The sequence below is a fragment of the Gossypium arboreum genome, chromosome 10 (assembly GCF_025698485.1).
Source record: "Gossypium arboreum isolate Shixiya-1 chromosome 10, ASM2569848v2, whole genome shotgun sequence".
NCBI classification, from domain to species: domain Eukaryota; kingdom Viridiplantae; phylum Streptophyta; class Magnoliopsida; order Malvales; family Malvaceae; genus Gossypium; species Gossypium arboreum.
This window is the reverse complement of record NC_069079.1, coordinates 73,200,605-73,209,742: the sequence shown is the minus strand read 5'-3', so window position 1 is coordinate 73,209,742 and position 9,138 is coordinate 73,200,605. Positions and strand designations below refer to the sequence as shown.

At 36.5% G+C, this 9,138-nt stretch overlaps 1 long non-coding RNA gene across 1 annotated transcript; it reads right to left on the bottom strand.

The window, feature by feature from the left end:
* Window positions 1-1,950: 1,950 nt before the first annotated feature.
* Window positions 1,951-3,057, bottom strand: LOC128281785 (uncharacterized). The gene is made up of 2 exons (XR_008272053.1): window positions 2,973-3,057; window positions 1,951-2,161 (listed from the first exon to the last, which is right to left on the bottom strand). It is a non-coding gene; the product is annotated as an uncharacterized LOC128281785 (long non-coding RNA).
* Between the last annotated feature and the right edge of the window lie 6,081 nt (window positions 3,058-9,138).

The following is a 9,138-nucleotide window of genomic DNA, read 5'->3' as shown; positions in this document are numbered from 1 at the left end:
CAAAAGAGATCTAAATCTGTCCAGGTCATAATCATCACACTCAGATAATTCACATTTGAAATATCATTTCCCCAACTAGTTCTGCCACAAATTTTATATTAAACCATTCACTAAAAAGGCCAATTCGAATAAATTTCGATTTACACTTTTCTCGACCTTGCACTTGAGTAATTCGATTTACCAAAGAGAATTCCTTCTAATCGGGACAAGGCATAATTCCAATAATCTTTATATCAATCCGATACTTTCGGCTCGACTTTACTTATCAGCTCATTTTCAATCTCGGATCATACTTATAATTATTCTATCATTTGAACTCTTTGGGTTCTCAACCAAAACTTATTCAATACAAATCTCATGAAATTCCATTATAAGTACCACTTTGGTAAGGGGAGGGTTGTAGGACCTCGACTCGACTTTCTTATACATACACATATGACACAACTTCCATCATCATAGTAACATCATCAAAATCATGTCATTCATTCATGTTGGCTTACACCAATTTTCCTATTGTCCCATTTAGACAATATACTTATGCATACATTCTATGTTTTCTAGACAGCTTTACTTATCCATTCAATTAATTAAATTAATTCATGCTCATGACATTATATAAGGCCAAACAAACATAGATATTTGCATCACAATCACAACTTTCATTTCGTGCATCATCATGTACATATCATTACAATCATATAATTCAGTCCAACAATTTAACATAGATAAGTTCATTTCATTATAATCCTTTACCTCATAAAAATTATATACCATTAACATTCATCAACATTCGACATCCAATCAAGACAAGGAAATTTTCATTCGTATCATAATATTATGACCTTTATTCATACCTCTACTACTTTCTATTTATTCCGTTCATCTTATCAAGTAAGCCACATACACTACATCATATGAGCATTAAGCAAATATGAATATTTATCACAACATGAACTTTCATCTCACATATTATCACATATGTATCATAAACCTTTATTCATACTTTTCTGAACCGAGACTTATCATAATCATAATTTTACTCAAATACCTTTACTTAACATTGAACATGGTTGGCGCAGCTCGGTTGGAGAGTACCCTGTCTAAATAAGACGGTACTTATACGCGTCGGAAGACATCACACTATCACGCATCGGTGGCATGTATAGCTAAACTTTTACACATGCTAGGTTAGTCCGAGAACCGACTAAACCTGCTCGATACCACTAAATGTAACACCCGCACCGAGACCGTTGCGAGTCGAACACGAGGTGTTAATGGACTTAATTCATTAATTAAACAGCTCATACAATTCATTTTAAAATTTCCAGACAAGCTGGCTAACTGCATCACAGTCGCTTTAAAAATCATATCTCGAGCTACGAAACTCGAAATCCAATTCTGTAAATTTTTCCTGAAACTAGACTCATATATATATCTACTAATTTTTTCTAGAATTTTGGTTGGGCCAATTAGTACAGTTTATTAGTTAAAGTCTCCCTGTTTCAGGGTTCAACTACTCTGACCTCTGTGTATTACGAATCAGATATCTCCCTATACAGACCTTCAATGACTATGCCGTTTGTCTCTAATAAAACTAGACTCAATAAGGAATCTGTACATATAAAGCGTGACTTCTAATTATCTTTGTAAAATTTATGGTGAATTTCAAAGTCATAACAGGGATCCAGAAATTGCTCTGGCCCTGTTTCACAAAAATTTAAACATCTCATAAAATATAGCTCATATACCTGTTTCGCTTATTCCATATGAAAATAGACTTATCAAGCTTCGATTCCATAACTTATTCATTATTTAATTCCATTTCTACTATTTTTAGTGATTTTTCAAACTCACGTCACTGCTGCTGTCTGAATCTATTTTATGGTAAATTTTACCTATTTCATGGTTTCCATGGATTAGCTAGCAATTTGACATACATAATACCAAATATGATCATGATTAGCCATTCCAATGGCTAATCATTACCAAGCATTTCTATTTCCATACCACTCAATAACCATATCATAATACCATACATATAAAATGATTATAATGCTATACATGCCATACTCAAAATATACAAGCTATTATGCCAAGATGGTATACGGATAGTGTGAGCGTGCCTCCGACCGTTTCCGATTTCCGAGCTGGCTTGTCAACACTACAAGGAATGAAAAGGAGGGAGTAAGCATAAATGCTTAGTAAGCTCATATGCAAATAGCAAGTAACATAACCATATAAGCAAACATAAAACATCATTTGCATAATCATCACCAAGACATTCATATCACCTTTTCTTTTATCATCTTACCATATTGTTGTTATATCGAGTTTTCAACCCGAGGGTTAAGTACATACCTATTCAAAGTATCCATTTCACAACACTTACCAATACATCCCTTTCATCTTGAGTATTCCTCCATTTGAGTAGAACTTTACCCGTTGAACACATCGGAATATAATTCGGATACATGGAAAGTTTGCACATAAGTGCCACATATGTAGCCAAGCTACCATGTAACCCGCCCATAAGTGAACTCGGACTCAACTCAACGAGCTCGGGCGTCGCATCCATAAGTGAACTCGGACTCAACTCAACGAGTTCGGATGCCTAGTTACATCTCACGAACTCGGACTCAACTCAACGAGTTGGACGCTCGCATCCATAAGTGAACTCGGACTCAACTCAACGAGTTCGGATGCTCAACCATCCTAGTGACATGTCACTTGTATCCTAATCTATTCCTAAGGTTCAAACGGGCTTTTTCCTCGATCTCACATCTTTGCCGTCTTCCACGGAATATCGAAATCGATACTTGGTGATAGTTCATACTCATCAAGTAATTCACATAATTACATATTATCAAACAATTATCACAAGTATAATATTTCATAATAATTATCATATCATTTAAAAACATTAAAACATTTAAAATAATAACTATGTTACCAACATTTACATATGAACTTACCTCGTATGCGAAAATGGCTATTTTTACCATTTCGTCCACAACTTGGTATTTTCCCCATTTTAGCCCAAATTTCAGTTTTCCTTGCCCTATCATTTAAAATATAGTCTAATTAGGACTCACATTATTCAAATTGACCCAAAATCATATTTTGGAAAAATTACAATTTTGCCCCTAAACTTTTGCATATTTACACTTTTTCCCCAAAGCTCGTAAATTAAAATTCAGCCTATTTTCTTATGTTTTATGACATGCTGATCATTTTTCCCTTCTATGGCAACATCAAATTCTCACTCTAACATGTACTTATGACTATTAGGTATTTTTACCAATTAAGCCCTTTTGCTCGTTTTCACTTAAAACCGAGTAGCACAAGTTGTCTAACATAATTTAAAACCTCACATTCTATCATAAAACACCAAAATACACAAATTTCACCTATGGGTATTTTTCCAAATATAAACCCTAGGTTAAATTATTGCTAGCATAAGCTAAATCGAGCTACGGGACTCCAAAACGTAAAAATCATTAAAACGAGGCTAGAACAGACTTACAATCGAGCTTGGAAGCTTGAAAACCCTAGCCATGGTTTCTCCTTGCTATATTCGGCCATGGGGTTGAAGATGAGCAAAATTGGCTTTTAATTTTGTATTTTAATTCATTTTACCCTAAATGACCAAAATGCCCTTACTACTAAACTTTCCAAAATTCCTTCCATGTCCTAATTTTTGTCCATAGACTTAGAAATTGGTAAAATTACTCTTTAAGGACCTCTAATTAATAATCTAATTCAATTTTATGCAAAATACTTCTAGAACACAAGTTTTGCAATTTATTCAATTTAGTCCCAAATTTCAAATTAAGCACTTTATGCATAAAATTTCTTCACGAAATTTTCACACAATCATGAAATCATATCATAGACCTTAAAATAATCATAAAATAATTATTTCTATCTCGGATTTTGTGGTCACGAAACCACTATTCCGACTAGGCCCAAAATCAGGATATTACAAAGCTCTAAAGCTTACCCCTCTCCTTTCCATTTCTTTTAGTGTTGTTAGGTTAGTTAGAGGTTGGAGATCACCGGAGGTTGCATCACACTGTCAAATTATCAAGCCGGGGTATTAATAAATCTTAAGTGTTTTCAAGTGAGTGGCATGTATAGAGACTTAGTACTTTATGATCTGTGTTTCATGATTTGGCCAATTGAGTTGGCTTAAAATGATTCATTTGTATAGAGCCATGAGATATGGCTTATTTTTTATCATTAGGTTGTAAACCTAATTGGTTTTTCTTGACTATACTAATGTCTTGATGATGTGCATGGTATGATGGCTTGATACCGATGTATGTATGATACGGTATGTATATTTGATGGATGAACTTTGATCAATAGATGTGACAATAATCTTAGTATAAAAGTGTAAATTTAGAGTAAGTTAATGATGTTAATGAAGATGACAAGGCCAAATGAATATGGTTTGGTATGTCTAGACTTGATATAAAATGAGTATGAGAAACACAAGTATGATGACATGCAAATGTAATGTTTGTAACTTAATTAAAGATGTTTAATCTTTAATTGGATACCATGTTCTATGCCTTTGATGTTGTATAAGTGTGTGAGGGATTAAAGTTGACCAAGGCTTGGAAAATAGCCTAAGTGTTGGCCACACGGATAGAGACACGGCCGTGTGTCTCAGCCATGTGGAAGACACGGCCTAGCACACGGGCGTGTGTCTTGGCCGTGTGACATTAAAATATTACTGACGTCATAAACAGAGAGTTACATGGGCTGAGGACACAGAAGTGTTTGAGCCACACAGGCGTGTGTGACCACACGGCCTACCCACACGGGCGTATAACTTTAAAACTAGATAATTTTCTAAGTGTTTTAAAAAGTTTGTATGTTCTCGGTTTAGTCTCGAACCACCCCTGATGTATGTTTTGGGCCTCGTAGGCCTGTACAAAGGATGATATGCATGTGTTTAAATGTTTTTGAATTGGTTGAAATTTTATGGCCTGATTTTATGAAAATGTGTATGTTTAAGTCCAGTAATGCCTTGTACCCTACCTTAGCCTCGGGTACGGGTAAAGAGTGTCACAATCAACGGGTCTATTCATAAAAGCTGACAGTAATGATGTAGCTACACGATGCTACATATCCTCAACACTTGCAAGATAGCTCAACCACTGGTAGAACGTACGGACCTGCACCCAATCACATAACCCTTAATAAGATGTCATTCATATCCTAATCTATTCCTAAGGTTCAACCGGGATTTCACATTGCCGGATCTTTGTCAAACATATTTGTAGGATCGTATTCACAGTTAACTTAATAATAAAGCATTTAAAATCACCATTATATTAATGCTTATTAACATACGAACTTACCTTGATCGCACAAACGACGAAATAGGATCGACTAGTCCAATAATTTATTTTTCCCACGATCTAGATCCGAGAATTTACATGTGACGGATCTAATCTATATCAACGTAACATCACACATGAAACACATTATGGATCTTTTCTAATTCTGATGGTAAAGCTAGTCGATATGCCACTGGCTCTATTCTCTCAATAATCTCATACGGCCCGACAAATCACGGACTCAATTTTCCTTTGCAACCAAAACGAAGAATCTTTTTCCACGGAGATACTTTTAGAAACACTCTATTATAGATTTGAAATTCAATGCCTTTACATTTTAAATCTGCATAAGATTTCTGCCGATCTAAAGCTGCTTTCAAACTATCACGGATTATTTTCACTTTTTCTTAGGTCTTTTTGATCAAATTGAAGCTTGATCCAGTAAGCTCGATCCAGTACAAAGGATTTCGGCATTTATGACCATATAAAGCTTCATACGGTGCTATCGTTATACTCGATTGAAAACTATTGTTACTCGCGAATTCAACCAATGGTAACAATTTTTCCCAATTGCCTTCAAACTCTAAAACACAGCAATGAAGCATATCTTTGAGAATCTAAATAACTCTCTCAGACTGACCATCTGTTTGAGGATGAAATGAAGTACTAAAGTGCAATCGTGTACCAAAAGCTTCTTGTAATATCTTCCAAAATCATGAATTAAACCTTGGATCTCTATCCGAAATAATAAAAATTGGCACCCCGTGCAATCTAACAATCTCAGAGATGTACAATTTAGCTAATCTATCAAGCGAAAAGTCTATGCATACCGGAATGAAATGTGTCGATTTCTTCAACCGATCAACAAGAACCCAGATAGCATCTTTCTTTTTCAGAGATAGGGGTAATCCCGATATGAAATACATCGTAACTCTATCTCATTTCCACTTTGGTATCATCACTGGCTGTAGTTGTCCCGGAGGCTGTAAAGCCCCAAATTTTGGGCCTAGAAGTATTAGGTCTTGAGCATAGGAACAGTTGAAGGCTACACATAAATGTTCAGTTGTGCAAGAAAGTGACACAAGTGTGTATCTACTTCAGTGTATAAGTGTTCTAGGAGTGTCTGAGAAGTCTTGGGTTCAAGCCTTGGCAGATGCAAAAAGTTTTGTTTTTAAAGGAATAAGCACTGTCTCTAGGCAGTAGGCTTTTAATTAAATGTGGGTAAACTATGATAAAAAAGGCCTGCTGGTCCAGGGGATAAGTGGCGTGATATCTATGCTTGAGGACTAAGGTTCGAATCCTGGTGGGCGCAGTAGAGTGTTTTATTTTGTTGCTGTGCCATGAGAGTGTTGTGGTTTGACCGAAATAGTGAAATGGTTGAGAGGAATTTGAATTGAGGAGGTGAAGGTTTAGTTTGAGTGATTTGAGGAGGAAATTTGGGATGTTGAGATGGTGGAAGAGTTGTGCCAAATAGGTACTCTAATCAAGGGGAATTCAGCTTTGGTATGTTAGCTACTCAAAAATTTCGGCTGAGGTAGGTTATCTCTCTAGTTTTCGATGCTGTTTCACTTTTGGTCGCCGAGTTGAGCTAGGGGCTTTTGGTACCTTCTTTGGTTTACCGATTCTATTCCTCTTCTACTTTTCTTTTCAAATGTACCTCTCTTGTTACCTTAGGCCGAATGTTGCAAAGGTCATTGGGGTCTCTCAGTTTTTTGTTTCTTTGTTGGCTGAATAGTATCCTTCTTTTTTTCCCCAATCGATTTTCCTTTTGATCATTACTTCTTCTTCTTCTCTTTCTACTTCTTTCTCTTTTCTTTGGAGTCCATCGTTTTTCTCTTGGGCATATTGTTGCTTTGGCCGATTCTTATTGTTTTCCCATCGCTCTCACTTGGTTTTGTGTAGTCGAATACCTCCTTCCGTTGTAACCGAATCTTGTATTTGTTCCATCAATATTTCCCTTATTCTTCATTGCCGATTCTCATCTCCTCTTTCTTTCTTCTTGAGCTGTCGATCTCTATTAGGGGGTAACTATTCCATTGTCGCCTCTGTCAAAGTGAGTGCTTTCGGCTTTCGTGTGGAGTGTAGGCCGATTACTCTTTTTTCTGAATCTGGGTTTTGCGTTCGGTAAGTCTTCTGGTAAGGGGGAGAGTATGCCCAATTGATTAGGGAAAGATGTCATTTGATTAAATTATGTGAAGGATCTCATAATGTTATTTTGATAGCATCTAATCGTGTTAGATTTGGTTACCTATGAAGTTGTAAGGTTACACCGGTTGAAGTAGTGGAAGTAAGTGACAGTATCAAAGTTTGTTTCGGAACTGTTTTAGTACTAAGCATGACTAACGCTAGTCATGGTTTTGTTATTTGTTTTAGGTACGGTTCATCTGAGGAGAGGTTGCGAACCTAGAATCCTTTTAGGTGTGTAAACACTGCCCAAACTGTAAATAGGCAAAAGTCAAAAAATACGACTATTGACGTTACACGAGCGTTCGCTTGCTCGTGTGGTAAATTGAACATGTAAAACATGGACATTTGATAGTAGAGGCCACAATGAGCGATATTGATCGGCTTAGGTCATTTTGGGCCACGTTAGGCCGAAATAGACCGTGTGGGCCCACGAGCTCATGGGCTCCACACGGGTAAACCACACGGTCATGCAAAGTGTATTGGGCCAGGCTGTGTAGTTCACATAGCCAAGACCATTTCTAGGCTTTGTGGGCCACACGGGAATGTGGGCCCATATGAGCCCACAATATGGGCCGTTGACCCATTCTTACTAATTGTCTGTTAAGGTTCATGGGTCACCCAAGACGACTGTGGACCTACTGTTGGGTCGGTTAGTATACCTAGACCCTCCAATTGATAAAATGATTATTTTACCCTTATATGGTAAAATGATTATTTTGCCCTTTGTGGTGGGAAGACTAATTTGCCCCTATGTGAGGTATTTATATATATGTACATGTATGATTGTATTTCAGCATGTTGTTTAAACTGTAGTGGATACATGTAAGATTCTATAATATGACATGACATGATTGTATTATGCATTGCGTGGGGATGGATTTGTTATGATTGGAGGAAATGTACTATACTAGAGCTCTACTACAAATCACTGATGGCTCTAAGCCTATTATACTGGAAGCTCTACTACAAATATTGTTTAGTGCCGCAACCGGTGCTATTTTTGGTGTGTAGGGATGCGTAGGTTGATTTTATCCCCACATGGTGTGTAGGGCTGGGCGAAGTAGTGTGTAGAGGTTGGTTGTGTAGGATTTCTGATTGCATATCTGTACTGTTACTATTACTGCACTAATTACTATTACTGCAATCGGCCAAGGCCTAAACACATGACTGTTTCTATATTGAGATAGGCTAAAGCCCAAACTGATATTGTCACTATTACTAAAAAGGGCTTAGGCCCAGACTGTGTTTGTTTTCTGACTGTTTGTTTATTAAGGGATTACACACTAAGTGTTCGTAAACTCACCCTTCTACTTTTTTGTGCAGGTAATCCTTAGGCAAATTGGTGATACGTGGGACTCGAAGGTGGCCACACAACCGCTCATGCTTCCATATTTGGTTTTTAATTTATAAGTAATTTAATTTGGGTATTTTATAATAAGGCCTCTCTGGATTTTATTTTAATTTGGGGATTTATGTTTATTTTGCTTTAATAATACTAGCGGTAGGAAAAAGCCTCAGGTTTTCAAAATGATAAATGTTTTCCAAAAATACCACGAATACGTAAACGGTTTTAATAGCTTCTAAAAGAAATAATGTTTTAAAA